The following is a 16,779-nucleotide window of genomic DNA, read 5'->3' as shown; positions in this document are numbered from 1 at the left end:
GAAGGGCGGCGGCGGCGGGGGCGTGAGGGGGGCAGGCGAGGAGCGCTGGGGCCGGGCCGAGGGATGCGCGCTGTCTGCGGCGCGCCCCGGGAGCAGGGAGCGGTGCGGCGATTCCCATCGGGAGCGCTCGGGGCCGGGGCAGCGCGAAGGCGCTGGCGGTGGCGTTCGGAGGGGCAGCGGAGACACCGTGTCCGCCCGGGGCTGTCCGTGCCCCCGCTGCTGCATCGCGGTCTCTGGGGACGCGCTGCGGTTCCCCCGGGGCCGGCGGCGGGTGGGGCACTCTGGCCCCGCTGCTGCGGTGGGGTGGGTGGGGACAGGGTACCTCGCTCGCCGGCCCGGCCCGTCAAGTTGAAACTTGGGGTCTCGTGCGTCTCCAGGCACAGCCAGATAATGTGCCTTCAAGTGCCTTAGCCTGCAACTTAATGAGTGTTGGGAGCTTTTGATCTTGTTAACTCAATTGAACCAACATTATTGAAAAATAAATCAGTTTAACCCAACAAAATGGATGGTCATGTCTAGTCTAAAGTATAAAGTAGGTACTTTTCGAGAACAATATGTTAGGTAAGATTTTCAAGCCCAGGGTTTTGTGGTTCAAATTGTATTTTAATGCACGTTATGTGGTTAAAATGAACTTGAGTTTTAATGAGGCTAGCTAACACAATTTACTGGGATTAGACGGTGTCTAAACTCAGTTTTAGAAGCATATTTGTCTAGACAAGTGTTTAGGTGAGTTGGGTCCAAGCCATCTGCAACTCTGTGCTCTTGGATTGGGATTGAACCTTTCTATTACAGTGCAGCAGGGATGGACAGTATGCAGCATCTTGAGGTGGAAGTCTATTGCAATTATCTATTTTAATCTACTATATGCATGTATCTCTTGTGGCGTACAAGATAAAGGGAACTTGTCCTGCTATATAGCAGTACAGTAATGCCGGTAAAATGTCTTATGCATAACCCCTGAATGTACAGACAGATTGATAAAAAGGTTTTTGGAAGTGTGAATCCTCTTGACCCTGCTAGCATCTCTGAAACAGGAGCTAAAATGGCATTTTCAGTGTTGGCTATGTCATGTTATGGAAGGAAATTGAGAAAGGGTGGAAACTGGAACATTGCAGAGAGGAGTGCAGGGAAAAGGAGGAAAAATAAAAATTAAGAAGAAACAGAAAAGGGCACTAGAAGGAAAAAGGGAGGGAGGACACAAGTACTTAAAGATGTTTAACTCAATCACTTCAAAGAAATTACATTTAAGTCCTTAATAATAGCTGATGGTTTGATTTTTGTCTGAATCTGACATTACTACCCCTGTTCTGAGTGGAGAGAAAAATGCCATCATCATAAATAAAATATTCTGGTCCAGGCAATGAAACTGAGTTTAGCATTTGAGCCTTTTGCATTTTCTGTGTGCACCATTCACTCCAGGTAGCTCTGCTGTGTGGCTGGGACATGTACCAACACTGGTATAATTCAGTCTGTGACTTGCTTTCAGCAGTTAGGGATATCATTTCTGAGAGCTTCTCAGGAACCTGTAATTAACCATGCTTAATTGATAGATGCTGTCTTACCTAGTGAATTAGCCTAGATCCTAGCACCTAGTGAATTTGGAATGATATTCCCTTTTTCTCCCTATTTCTCAGTGAACTATCACTTTATCGCTTGTGAAGGACAAGTCTCTGCCAGGCTGCTGCAGTGGGTTCTGCTTTCTTTTACAGAAAAACAAGCAACCCAAAATTTCTGAGAAGCATCTGGCTTTGCAGCTGCTTGGGAATGATCTATGAGCATATGTCAGGATCTTTCAAATCAATGAAAATTTTGCCTAAATTAGACACCAGTGTGGTGCCAAGCGAGAGAAACCTAGACCTCGTCTTCTGAAAATTGTACAACCTCAGGATGCAGACATGTTACACAGATGTCTCCACCAGAGGAAGGACAAGCTTCCAGCTGTGCACAGATTCGCCAACTGCACCCTGCAATTTGTGTCATTCTTCCCACTGGGGTCTTTATTTGGCAGAAATATTTCTGTGAAAGTCCTTCTTTTTCCTCTCCCCAACCCAAACTTCTTCCATATCCAAGGGCAATAATTCATTGAAAATTCATTGAATTCAGGAATGTGGAATCACTTTTGCAGCTTTGATCAAGCTCATAAGCTGGTGGTTCTTATTTCTTATGTCTGTATTTCCACCACCCATCTCAGGAAACCCGTAAAGCAGAAACAAGCAATTAGTAAACCACAGAGATAGCAGCTACTCTGATGATGACATTTTGCTTCCTTCTAGGGACAGGATTTCAGCTCTGTTTTAAGTCTTGCAGTTTGTGGCATTAAAAAATTAACATGAAAAACATTCAGAATGATATTGTTATTTGCTGCCTTCTTCCACAAACCTTTATCAAGTTAAAGCATGTTTGCATTTAATGGGGCATCTGTTTTATAAAAAGCCAGGCACATTATTTACAGCACCTTTTCTTACATCAACTCTCCAAAGAAACACCCTGAATAAAAACTGCTTGCAGTTACTTTATGACCCAAGCATCTCCTTGCCTAGCTTTGGTAAGAATTCATGACAAATCCTGGCCTCTGCTGCTGACACTGAGTCATGCTGAATCACTCTGCAAATATAAGTATTATCAAGTGCAGGAGAAATAGTTGCCAAGATATCACTTGCAAGTCGGACAAGAGCAAACATTCGCCTCAGTGTATCCTGCAAGCCAGGAGCCTCATCGTTTCCATGTTTCACACTGAGGTGTGGGTTATTTCCAAGGAAGGGGAGAGAGCAGGGCTGGCAGTTTGTTCATTATTGTGTAAAAGAACATATTGTTTGGAGCTCCAAGCAGCGTGGTCATGGGCCTGGAGCACAGGGTGTGCCAGCAGTCCCCTTGCCGCAGATGGAGCAGCCACGGCTGCGCTATTCATTACTTGCAGGGTAAGATGAAACGACAGAAAAATAAATCCGTGATGCATGGTGCAGATGGTGGCTCAGTGTGTAACACAGATCTGTGCACTCTCCAGATCTCAGGGCACTTGCTGTTGATTTTATGGGGCAATTTTATGTAGTCTGAGCTCTCTCTCAACCCCAGTGTTTGCCATGTGTCCCCCCACCCCACCTCCGGCCCTGTAACACTTCTCCTTAGGGGCTCTTGAAAGGCAGTGTACTTAAGTTACATTCCTGGGCCAAGTGTTTGAATTTCAGAAACCTTAGGAGCACATAAACAAGCACTGTATGTTTGTGGAAGAGGTAGTTAATGCCATTGATTTGGAGTGTTATGTGGGCAGAGTAAGACCTTGCATGAAGTGGTCTGCTGGAGGAAAGCAGTAACGCTCTCTAGGGAGATGGAATAGTCAGTGTAACTTCTCTGGGGACAGCACTGTCTTGTCAGGCCTTCTGCTGCCAGTATAAAGTAGATTTTCATAAATCTCCTTGGCTGGAGACGTTCTCCATTAGGCCAGTCTGCTCACCTTGAAAAGATCTCTCTGCTGCAGCATCTGGGACCTGAGTGCTTGGAGCTGTGTTGCTTGTTAACACACAGCAATCCTTTCATGACCCTGTGGTGATGAAGATGGATGTAAAGTCACATAACACACCCCCCCTCCTCTTCCCCCCTCCCCCAATCTCACTTTCACTTGTCCTCTAATAATACTCAATCCAAGATGACTATTATCTGAAGAGAAAGACAGGCTCTGCTAACACAAATGGTGCCGTATCCTTAGGGACGTGACCTTTAAGCTCCGCTAGCAAAATGCATTAGTGACAAAAATTAAACTTGGGCAATAGCAGAACAGTACCTGTGTAATCTGCATCCACATCATAACTTGTTCCTGCAAAAAGTTCTCAAAGCTGATGTATTTTATGTTGCTTTATTGGTGCTTGTCATTAAATCCCAGTTTTTATCAACCAGTGGAAATTTTCCCCTTGTTCATATTCCATGTGTCCCTGCTGATGAATGGAGGGCAAACAGGCCCAGGTATTGCCTCTCCAGCCTGGCTGCTGTTGCCAAAGCCTGCTCTGTGGGGTAAGAAGGGATGAGTTAAGGTTTACACACATGGTTCCAAAGGCATAACAGGAAGAAAGTGTTTCTCCTGCTGCCTCATACCCGACTGCTGGTTAGAGGTGACCTGCTGAGCCACCCGTGGTTTTACACTCTAGTACCCTCTCGTGGTCACTTTATTTCATGTATTAGCATATGGGGTGACTTGTTTTCTGTCTCATTCTTACTTTACACCATCGCATCAGGGGTGAAATGGCTGCAAGTGAAACACAACATCTTTAACCTTGATGTGTGTAGTTCCTGCCCCTGTTAGGCAGCTTCCTTGTGGTGTTGTTAGCAGTTAATTTCCCACGAAGGTATGGATTCTTTTTGGTTTGGCCATGACACGAAGTTGTGGGTTAACCCCTGTAGGCAGCTGAGCACTGCACATCTGCTTACTCACATCCACAGAACAGAAAAGTAATAGCAAACACAAGAAAACTCATGAGTTGATAATTTTATAAGCAAAGAAGTGGAATGAGAAAGAAAACAAAAGTGATGCAAAGGCAATCACTTGCCACCTCCCACAGACAGAGAGATGCCCAGCCTGTTCCCGAGGCAAAAGACAGCTGTCCTACCCAAACACCACTCCTCTCCACTATATGGCTGAACATATTGTTATATGGCATGGAATATCGCTTTGGACAGTTTGGGCTGTAGCTGCTTGTATCCCCTCCCTACCTCTTGTGTGCCCCTGATCTATTCAGTGGTTGGGCAGCAGGAGAAACAGAGGCAGCCTTGATGCTGTACAAATGCTGCCTAGCAATAGCAAAAAGAGTCTATATAGCAGCATTGTTTTGGTCACAAATCCAAAACACAGCATCGTACAAGCTGCCATGAAGAGAATTAACCCCATCCCAGCCAGACCTAGTGCACACAGATGGAGGAAAAATCACACTGAGGATACAGCATGCAGAGAAAACAAATCATGAATGACAATGTATCAGAAACCTACCTACTTCAAACTAACAAAGTAGCATAATTATTAATTATGACCTAAATCTTTTGCAATATATGCTTCTGTATAAATTGTGTCATGTCAGAGATTCTTCTGGGCAAGTATAGGTATGTTAGATTTGCAGGAATAAGCTGAGGTGCTTTCCAGTTTAAAATCACCTGGCTACCTAGCAACATAGTATTGATGCTGAATGTTGTTCCTGTGAAATACGTGGAAACGCCTTTGAATGAGCTCATTTGCTTATGCCATCTCGATAAAAGTCTAGTAAAAGGGAAAATGGGATTTAATATGTGGCCTCAACCACTGCGATTTTAGATCGCAATGTTTTGAAGTCAGAGAAATATTCAACAAATACTCATGAGGAAAATGATGCAAAATGAAACAGTAGGAGGGCTGAGGTTGATCCACTTAGATGCACTCAAAAAGCATATGTGAATCATGTAATTTTATCATAAACATTGAATAAAGGGTGTTTACTGTAACAACACAAGTTTTGTTTGCAGCAAAATCTCCTCAGCACTGTAGCATTATTAGTGCAACTCAAAGGTCTGTGCCTCTATGCATACAAAGCCCAACTGATTTGGGCTGGGAAAATATGATAACTGGCATACACAGCCTGGGGAAATTTCTCATGGGCAAGGGTCCTCTTGTAGATAACCCATGGTTTAGAAAACACATAGGCACACAAAGCCAGTTGTTTCTAGGTGTGAATATTTAAGCAACAGATGTAAAATTAAAAACCCATATACTAATATCTCTTGGAAACAAGCTTGAAATATTAACCCTACTTTATTTCTAAGATATCCCAACTTGTTCTTGTTCTGCTTTTGGATTTTTCTCCCCATTTCTTAAGTAGTTAAATCATTTGCAATGGCTATTAGAGAAGCATGCTGTAGAAGCAGCTGGAGTTCATTTACTCACATTTCTCTATAGCCTTTTGGACTGCTTGAATCTGTAGGACAGAGTATAATGGGAATGTTATCTCCCTGTGGAGAAAGAAACTTTCCCTCAAAAATAAAACAAAATTTTTGCAGGAATTACACATGAAAGGCTGCTTTGTCAAAATGGGGATCTGCCCTCTTAACATGAAAATCTAGATGAGCTTCAGGTATGCAGGAAAACATTGCTTGTTCTTTCTGCTCAGTTCTTTCCCAAAATCAGCATCAAAGCCAGTTAAAAACAGTCCAGCCCACATGGTAGTCTGCTGAGGGAAGGTTTGAGAAACTGTACGTTACAGTTTTATTTAGTTCCTATCACTGTGGTAACGAAGTACTGCACAAATTAAGTGCCACAAATTCACAACAGAGTACTGTCTCTCACTACCAGCTTGCAATATAGTTGGTCTTCACAGAGTCAGCACAAATGAGTGCTCCTGATTTCTCAGTCCAGGTCTTTCCTACAGTGCAGTAGCAGCATAGGCTCTGTTTGCTGTTTAGTGGAGCTTATATAGTGATAAGGAGCCTCAGAGAAGTGATATCTGTGCAAGTAATGCAGGTATGGTCTCTACACAAAATTGTTGCCATCAAAATTTACAATGGAGGACTGTCACAGTAGATGTGACAGTTGAAGGATGGCAGTACCCATCATCTGCAAAATGAGTCAGAAGCACAAGAAACAGCAAATTAGCCACTATGGAGTATAACTCCCAGGAAATACTTGATTTTGAGAAAGATGAAAGGGAAGCTTTGTGTTTGTTTAAAGCCCTGCTTCCAGGAGTTAGGGGGAAAAGTATAGACATTTTAAGGAAAATTCAACTAAAGAAGAGCTGGAAACACTAATTAGAGGCAGGGGTTGGAGCCACCACAGAACTTAGGAAGTGCAAGGATTTATGTAATTAGGAGTTTTAAAAGGAAAGAAAAGGTGGGGGAGTTTAATGCAGCAGAAGGTGGAGAGGCAGCAGAAAGAAAAAGTGGGAAAGAGATACTCAGGATCATAAGCTGAAAAGATGACCTATAAAACAGATTTTGGAAGCAGGATAAAAAACCTTTGTCAAAACTGAAGGTTAGGAGCTTCTGGCAGCCAGCCTGTGAGATGAAGAGAATTTTAGTTGCATGGAAAAAGAGGAAAAGTCACTCTGGACAAGAAGGAGCTGCCAGATTTAAGTGCCTGGACCTTTATGAAAATTAGATGTGACAATTTCCTCCATTTTTTTTTAAATAATGTATGAAGTAAATGCTAAAAGGTGAGACCACCTCCAAAATTAGGAAGAAAAAAGCCCAGGTTATTGCAATAAATTTGTGATGGTCTCCAGGCACACCAACTAATTATGGCACTTGTGACAGTCTTGTCAGGACAGTGCTGTGAAAACTCGTGGTGGCTGACCTGTAAGCCAGTGGCAACACAAGTTATTTTAATCAAGTGTTGTTTCATACAAACTAGCAAGAAACCAGTCAGAGCAGAGAGCATCTGCATTAGATTTAGTGGCATCTTCCTTCAGCTCACTCCTGTAGGCTGTGCTGCCCAGAGTCCCTTTCATGCATTGCCTGGGCACTGTTTGACCAATGCTGCACAGCAACAGCCCCCACTGGGACCCCACTGCCTCTTGAAAGGGTTGTTTGTAAAACATACAGCTGTCCAAAGGTGATGGAAAACGGAATCATGAGCAAACATTGTTGGAGCATGGTGCTAATAACACCAATGCCAAGGTGGGTTCGATCCCCACTCACTTAAGAGCTGGACTCGATGGTCCTTGTGGGTCCCTTCCAACTCAGAATATTCTGTTACCCTGATTCTGTGAGATGTGCTGGATGGAGGGAGTGCTCTCCAAGGGCTGAGCAGTCTCTTTGAAACATGCATTTTTGAGGTGCCAGAGCTGGATGCAACGAGGCACAACAGAGAAGGATGGGTGAGAAGATGATGTGAAGAGGAAGGCAGTGGACTAGGACGATTCAGCTGGACACACAAGAGGAGTTAACAGAAGCAGGTTCAGATCTGGCTGAAGGAAGTCAGTCTGACACAGAGAGAAAGACCTTTGAGTCATCCCTGCAAAGCTGGTAACCAGAACTGCACAGTGTCTTCAGAATTTCGTGGTTAGAGGTCCTAGTATCCCACTGAACTCTCAAATTATTGTTGTTGGTCTATATATAACCACAGATTATTACAAGATAAATCTGCTTGCACCAGTAATTAATTGATCCCAAAACACATGCAATATTGCAACTAACTTTATTCAGAATTTATATCCTTTGATTACATATCTTACTGAGGATTTAAAGATCAGATTTAAAAACCCACAGATTTCAAGCCTGGGATAACCTCATGCCCACTAACCTCAAATTAAGTGCTTAACACCTTTGTCTAATTGATGAAAATAAGAAGTTGATTCACAGTCCCATTTTTATTTCTAAGTTTATATAATAAAAATTTGCTCTTCACAAGCTATTCTAGCAGGACTTCATTTACTTGTACAGAAATTTCCAGAATATGCAGACTTTATGTTTCTCCTTTATAAGAAGAAACATATAAAATGTGGTAAAATGGACAGGACTTTCAGTGTGATTCAGTTTATTACAGTAAGAGGTTAAGAAGTAAGTAATCCCACATTACTTGCTAAAGTACTCATAATATTTCTGAAATTCCTCTTGCAGTTACAGTCATACAGAATGGATGTGTCATTAAGATTTATAAAAAGTGGTATACAATATAAATAAGTGCATATACCCAGGGAAAAAGGTCCCTGAGGAGTGATTTAGAAGATAAATTCACTGCAAAGTAATTTTTTTTCGGGTGGAAGTTTCACTTGACAGAGTCCCTGGTAAGAGAAATCTCTTGCAAAAAAAATAAAAATACAGTGATACAGTCCTAAGGAAAGCCCTGATAATTCCAGCTTCCTGAGTTCACAAAACAAGGCTCTCATAATTGCACGTGGTGCTCCAGGCATCCCAAAGGAGGTGACACTAAGCCCTCATTCCTCCACACCGATTAAATGAAACAAAATCTCTACTGTGTTAGATCCATCTTTTCACCTAGTGCCTCCAGTTCATAGACAGCTACTTTGCTACAGAAGAGCCTTATGCTGTATGAAAATATTTCAGTCAATTTCTCAGTTGTTTGGAACAAGAAGGGTAAAGGTGGAAAGCCAGTAAATCAGAATAACTGATGCCATCACAAAAAACTCCTTTTAATAAGAGCAACTGCAGAGAAAAGAGACTATCAAGCAGAAGAGAGGGGAGCGTATTCTGAATATTCTTCAGGGTAAAACAGATTAGGAGGTGTAGGACAGGGTCATTCAAGGAACAGGCAGATATCCTCAGCTGCATCAGAATGAAGGAAGGAACTTCTCAGCAGTGATACGTACCTCTTGGGTAACCTCTTGCTATTTATTTACTGCATGACAGAGATACTCCTGGTGCTGTCTCTCTCTAGACTGTGGGTCATTTTGGACTTTCAAACCAGCAGTATTTGTGCCCAACCATCACAATAAACCAGATCCTTCTGCAGTGTGCTCCAAGGCACAGCAACCACAGACCTCCTGCTGCTCTCAGAGGGTTCACTGGATTCTGCAGCTCCAGATACTGTCCAGAGATTAACATTTTCTGTCATTTAACCAAGTTTAATGTTGGGTGGTGTCTAAACTTGAGGGTTTTTTATTGTTTACTAAAACCGGGATGATTCCACAGCATCACCCTGGTTTTTTTCAACTTTTGCACCAAGGATCAGAGGCTGGCCTTGGGAAGTGATAGCTGGTGACCTAGCAGGGCTTTCTGTGGTGCAGTGTTGTTCAAAGATCTATCTTTTCAAATAAACAACTCAGCTGCTGTGATTCATGGTCTGTGTTTGATGTCAACAAGAACATTGGCCCCAGTAATGACAAACAGCTCAGGCTGCTTCCAGCCTTCTGCCCAGCTGAGCAGCTTTCATGATGAGTAAATGAGCACAGTTTTGTATCATAGATCTTCAGAGAATAACTTGAAGAGAAGACTTGCTTTACTATGTGCAAAATGAATTAAAAAGATACCTGATACTTTGTTTTTTGCTGCAAGTCCCAGTTCCCAAGTTATGCTCCTGCTTCTTCAGTATTCTCCTTCATTAAGTGTATTTTTGTCTGTCTTAATTTGGCTGAAGCCAGGTATCTGTATTTTACAATAAGAGTTCATCAGGTAATGCAACTAGGGAATAAAAGGAAAAATATATTTTTAATCTATTTGGTGTACTGAAAAGAATGTCAGGAAGGAAATTTGTAATAAAAGACAGTTTTATGGCTCCTTTTCTTGCTTCACAACGTGATCTAATTATGTTCTCGTTCAAATGACAGTTCCCTTTTGATTCTCATTTAAGAGAAGTGCTAACCAATGCAATGATCAAAACCAACACTGTAGAACAATTCCATCATATTCAGGATACAAGTCCATCACAGGACTGTCTGATCACCAGATTTGCTGGTGTCTAGCCTGAGGGCATTAAATACCTTCTCTGTCTGACACATTTATGTCTATTTGCAGAGTCTATCTATTCATGTTTTCCAAAGTTTACAAATCTGTTCTTTTGAAAAGAAAAGTCTTGCCTCATGAATTTTCATTAAGCCAGCACTGTGCTTTTCTTCTACTGTCCAAGCACCCTGGTAGTGCAGCCAGGCCATGGGCAGGCAGCTGGAGCACCCCCTGCATGGCTGCAATCCAGCACTGGGGCTCGTGTGCCTGCCCCAGGAGCAGCAAATAGAGAACACTGGCTCAAGGTTCATAGACAGCAAAACTCACCTTCGAGTGTAGGTGAGCAACAGGAGTTGAAGGGTTTCATTTATTTACCTCCCTACTCCCCCAGTGGTTTCTGAACTCTATTCTCTGAGGGTGTTTAAGTTGCCAAATTCAGCAATATATGTCTGAAAACATCACTGACTTCTTGTACTCTACCAAATGAAAGCAAAGAGATTTCTATCTTCCTCTGTTTATATCTGATTCCTAATACAGTTTAACAAAGGATCTAGAAGCATTTTAAATGCCATGTGAATATGAGCCGAAATTCCTGTAAATTCTTTGTGTTCTTTTTAATTCCAGTCTGAAAAGCTACACCGATAACATAGTAGATAACATTTTAAATTTATTCACTATATTCTGATAATTTTTCATGTAAGTAATTACATTAATAAACTCAGCATAGTCCTTTGAAGTTCAGTTTAGAAAGTACCATGTTATCTGCATGTAATAAACCTCGTGTATCTATCCTCCCTCTTCTACTATCATGTCTAGTGACTATTATTACAAGCTTTTTAAAATATTCCTCTGCTCAGTTTAATAGGGGTTTTTACAGTATCATTACACATTCTAATTGGGCGATTAGGGGTTTCATGCCACTAATCGAAATGCAGTGAGTGACTGAACTAGTGTAAATTATGTAAAAAGAAATGAGCCAAAAGGACAGTCCCAGTTTTACCTACACCGGGTAACAAAACCCAGAGTCAAGTGTCAGGCATGGCTGGCACTGCAGCCCAGAGCAGGTCAAAAATTAACCCATGGAAAAAGGGACTCTCCAAATTTCTCTGTGAAGATGGGTTTGTACCATCCCTCACTCTCAATTTTGAGGCCCAAACCCCCTTGTGCTAAAGGATTTACTGCAGTCAACCATTTTATTGCCCATTTTGGAATATCTTCAGCATGGAGAGCTTTTGCTAACCATGATATCCTATGTTTGATGAGGAGGCTAGCTCAGCATTGGGATAATCTTGAATTCTCCTTTTTCACTTTCATGGCCCCACGTTAGAGCACTAAACAGCCTCTTCATCTGACATAGGGGCCCATATGAATGGTAAGCTCTAGGGGAGAACATTCACTATTTTTTTGTAATATCAAGCACATTACAATCTAATGAAGCCAGTGCTTCCGATATTCCTAGAACCTGGACATTTAATAAAGACAAGAGTCATCGTGGCTGAGGGGTTCTACCTTAGGAATATAGTCCTATGTTGATCTGTTTGTTATTAGAAACACAACTTTTTTTTTCATGTTATTTTCCTCACAGATGGGAATGGCAATTTTGATAACAGGGAAATTGGAGATGGGCTTGGATCCCGATTACCTCAGGATAATTTGGGTATTTCCCCCTTAGAAGTCATAGTCTATCTGATCCCACTGACTCAAATTCAACCTACACCCAGTTGATTCACAGTCCTGTGAATCAACTTCATTTTGAGGACAGAGCTGAGTGCTGAAATGAAGTCTGTGTTTCAGCAGGAGCTACTCAGAGCATCAGCTAGTCATGACTTTAGCAACCCAGGACAGATGTTCAGTCTGTTTAAAAAGATAAAAAACCACTTTCTAAATGTTTTTATTCTTTTTTATTCAGGTATGAAGCTCCCTTGCAGCAGCAAGAGACACTCAGGAGGATGACATTTGGATCTTTGCAAAAATTCCATCAGACCAACATTTACCCTTGAGGGAAAACTTGGGGATATAACTGAGACCAGGAAGTCTAAAACCCAGCAAGAAGTTGTCCCTCCAAATCCACAGCATCTGATCTCCGCTGGTGAGTATTGAAGAACAGAAATGCTTTTCCAGACCACAAAATCTATCAGGAGCCCACTCTGCACATGGTATTGCATCTGTGGGGAGCCCTGAATGAGCCATCTCTTCACCAGCTTGCCCAGAAATGCAGCCATGACAAAATGGTGCCATGCAAATTCCACGAGCTTCCTCTTGCTTTGCAGCTGCAATGGAAGCAAGGCAGCCATACCAGCAACCATGTCCCAGGAATGAGCTGAGGCTGAGCCTTTGTCCTGCTCGCTCTGGCCGTGTGCTGTTCAAATAAAGCATCAAAGCATTGCTCTGGTCTGTTGCAACAAAGTCAGATCTGCCACAAACCATCTTTTTAAAAATAAGCTACTCAGTGCTCGTAAAGAAAATTTATTAGGAGTCAAATGGATTTTCCCTGTGTGCTCACTATCACCTTCTTACAGCCCAGGAGGCAGGATTTCCCTTTGCAGATGCCATGCTGACATGGCATGTCATGACATTCCACAGCAGGCTCAATTGTCCAGTGCAACTGATCTGAATTCACACCATAGTGATCTAGGTTATTGGAATTTCAAGAACACACGTGAAGAAGAATGCAGCATTAAAGAAAGCAAGGTACTGCAATACAACAGGCAAAATTGTCATCTTGGAGATCACCACCTTGAAATGCTGCAAGCCCTCTTTTGCCAGGACTGAGAACTTAGGTTATCTGGTAACAAGAATTGTGACTTTCATAAAAAGGAAAAAAAATGAAACAAAGTAATGGGAACTTAAAGGCCTCTCCTTGAGGGCAAGAGTGTGTGATTCCTGAATTGATGCATGGGAAATGAGTAACTAGGGCAGGTCTGCGAACACCAAGTGTCAGATACTATTTCAAGACAGGTGACCATTAGGGATATAGGAAAGGTTGCCCTTGGGATGCAAGTCAGAGAAGTATTGAGCTTAGTAACTGTGACAGAAACAGTGGTATGAAAATCCACATCAATTTGGGGTAATTAAACATTTCCTAATCCTTTTTGCCACGCTGCTACTTCACAACTCCTAGCAGAGATTGGACTGAAGGTCAAATTAAAAAGAATGAAAAACAACCACCAAGCCTCTGGACCAACTGTAAATATCTTTATCTTCTTCCTGCATCTTACTTCAGCATGTTAATACACAAACAGATTCAAGCTCACAGTGACTTTGCTTAGTCTATCACCCATTTATCTGCCATGCCATCACTTTACTCAAAGTGACAGCTCAAAAACTCTGCCCTCTATTACTTTTTCTTGTTTAAAAGCAATTGCTATATCAGCAAGAGAAAAGTCACTCCATTTGATTAATAATACATACTGATGATCGAGACATCCAGTCAGAAAACTGATAAATTGTTAAGCTGCTGAAATCCACCTGCAAGTTTCTTTAGGCCTAGACTTAGCTTCTGACTTTCCTGCTTTGTGGAAGCTCACTTAAGACACCACTAAATATTTTCTCTGTAAACTGTGTAAGATAGGAAAAAGGAAAGTTTGTGATTTTCAGCCAGCCTTCCTATAAACAAACACTAAGCATGGTTATTGATGCAGCAAGTGAATCAACCTGGGAATTTCTGATGTAGCAATACAGTGTAGTTGCATATTTTCATTTCTATTAAAGTTGACAGTACATATGAAAATACAAAAAAGCAAATTTCATCAAAGGTTTGCAAAGGAGAACACCATTTGTTGATCACTGCTCTAGTGTTTTCCCACTATTTGTTCCCTTTTGCCTCCCTTCACAACTCATAACTCTTCCAGTTTGTGGATGGTTTGGCTCATTTACTGCTTGCACATATCCCAGCCTTCACCACTTCACCATGGCTTAAAACAGCAACAAGGAGTCAAACTGGAACAAAGAATTTTGTTCTCATCTCTGATATTTAACATCTCTTGTAGGAACTCAGCATCAGAAAAGAAAGCAGAGATTGTTTTTCTTGATAACTAAGTAGTGTTGAGGACAAACACACTTGAACTCACACAAAACCAGAGACACATGACAAGACCCAGCCAGCAGCTGATGCCAAGTTGACAAGATAAAACTCTGGGCTTGAGAGCCAATGTACACTTCTACACATTTAAACATTTGATCCTCTCATGCCAAGTCAAAAGCCATAATGATGCCACAATAAAGACTAAATGTATTTGCTCAGCCAGACATTGAGCATAAACCATGTGAAGCCATTAAAATAAAAAAAGGTTTCCAATGTTGTTTGAAGGTAGAAGAATCATGACCCTTTTTTTTAAGTTTTGTGCAAAAAAGCATTTGAGGAATGGTCTCAGAGGATTCTGTCAAGTGCCACCAAGCAGAAACACAGCTTTAAGAATACTCTGGAGATACTTATACTTCAGTCCTGACATGCCACTTTCTACATACTTTTGACAAGTTCCTTCCTCTCTGCCCTTCAAGTGGCTGTTCTAGCACCCACAGAAAGGATACATCAATCAACAGCGAGCTTGGCCCTGCTGCTTTTGGAAAGATGAGAGAGAGCCTGTGTGAGCCTTGAAAAGCTTCCACCCATGTAACCTCCTCAACTCATGCTTTGAAGCACAGGCAGTCAGAGATGCTGACTGATTAGAACCCCAAAACCAAAGGTGATAAAGCCCAGATTCAGGCAGGAACTGTGGGCACAGCCACATGCAATTGCTGCCCACTTCACTGTCTCCCCAGACTATTGACTTCCCCACTCCCCATCATTTCTTCTCAAAGTGTCTTTCATCCTCTCTGTTCCCGTTTGGCCCCTGACACTCAGAAAGACTGCAAGAAAAGCATCCTAGCTGTTTCTGTCCCACTTCTCTCTGGACCAGCTCAAATCTAGGGAACTGCATGTTCAGCAGCTTGGCTGGTGCATCCTAGGGTTGCAAGCCACCAGCACACAGCCCAGAGCCACTCCTCGTGCACCTGCTTGGCGTAACAAGAAGCATTGAAAGGATACATGGTGAAATCTATGTATGGCAGTCTGAAACAGATACCCTAAGAAAAAAAAACTGACCATTTTCCGAAATTACTTTTGTAATTTTGGAATCATAATAATCAAATAACAATTAAAAAAGACATGGTAAAGACAACTAAATGGAGTCATCATCAAATCCAAGATTTCTGAAGTGACAAAAATGTTCCTGCATTAAGACAAGTTAAAACAGTATGCTTCAATCTACTAACATTTTCTTTACTTATATAAATTACACCCAGCAATATAACTCTTACTAAACCTGTCCCACTTGAGTTTTGAGTATTGGGGGCTCTATTCTGCAGAAAGATAAACACAAATTTTAATTTTTCACTTCCCAGACTGCTGCTCTTTTCAGAAAGCAATACCTTCACTACTGAAATTAACAAGCAATAACCACTAAAAGTGCAAAAACAGAGGAAAGGGAATAGTTTGTGAATGAAGGGGCAATCAGAAAAACATGATAAATAGAGGTACAGCTCTAAGGCCTAGGTTATGCTGTTACTTTTATTCTGTTATTATGTTGCATACCTTTTCTTTGTTGAAAAAGTGTGGAGGAGGGGAACCTCACAGTGAAGATGATATATGCCTTTGTGCATACACCTGAGAAACAAAGATACAATGATACCTCTTTCTACAGCTGTTTTCCCAATTACTTGTGGCTACACTGAAATACAAAGGCAAGCTACACTTCTAGTGGTAAGCCAACGTAAGAAATAGTGACATACAGAAAAGCAGAGAAGGTAATTAATATATTGAAATAAGGGTATTTTCCATCCAATTATTTGCTCCAATGAACACAGAAAAGAAAGGTTAAATAATCTGAAAAGTCTGGGGATTTTGTGAGGATTTTTTGCACTTTCTATTAAGCTCTAAGGCTGGTGTCCACAGTAGTCTCATTAAATAGTCTTAAACTGTGTAAGCAAAAATATACCGTATTAGATGTCCAGGTTAACATTTTCTATAAACTACAAAGTTAAGGCTTAATATAGGGTAAATTTGTCCACAGTCGTTACCTTTTTACGTCTACAACTGCAACTTAGCAATGTTAATTCTCCTGTTCCCTTTTCTCAAAATATTTTTGTTCTCTAAATACTTTACCATCTTTGAAATGGTAAGAAAGGTTGTCCCTCCTCCCCTTTTTGATAGAATATATGACAGCCCTTCATACATTGTAGCTGGGGCTGAAGAAAAATGCTTTTCTATTAAGTCAGGAATGTCACTACTTGGGTCATGAGACAGCAGGCAGACCTTCATCATATTTGCAAAAGTTATCTCCAGGGAAAACCACCAGCATGTTTCATTTCCACACTATCAACTCACTCTTATCACAGACCATCATTCTTCTAAGACAGGCATTTGAATAATACTTCAGATTTGACAACAGCTGA

This window comes from Coloeus monedula, assembly GCF_965178545.1.
Source record: "Coloeus monedula genome assembly, chromosome: 1".
NCBI classification, from domain to species: Eukaryota; Metazoa; Chordata; class Aves; order Passeriformes; family Corvidae; genus Coloeus; species Coloeus monedula.
This window is presented reverse-complemented; position numbering follows the sequence as displayed.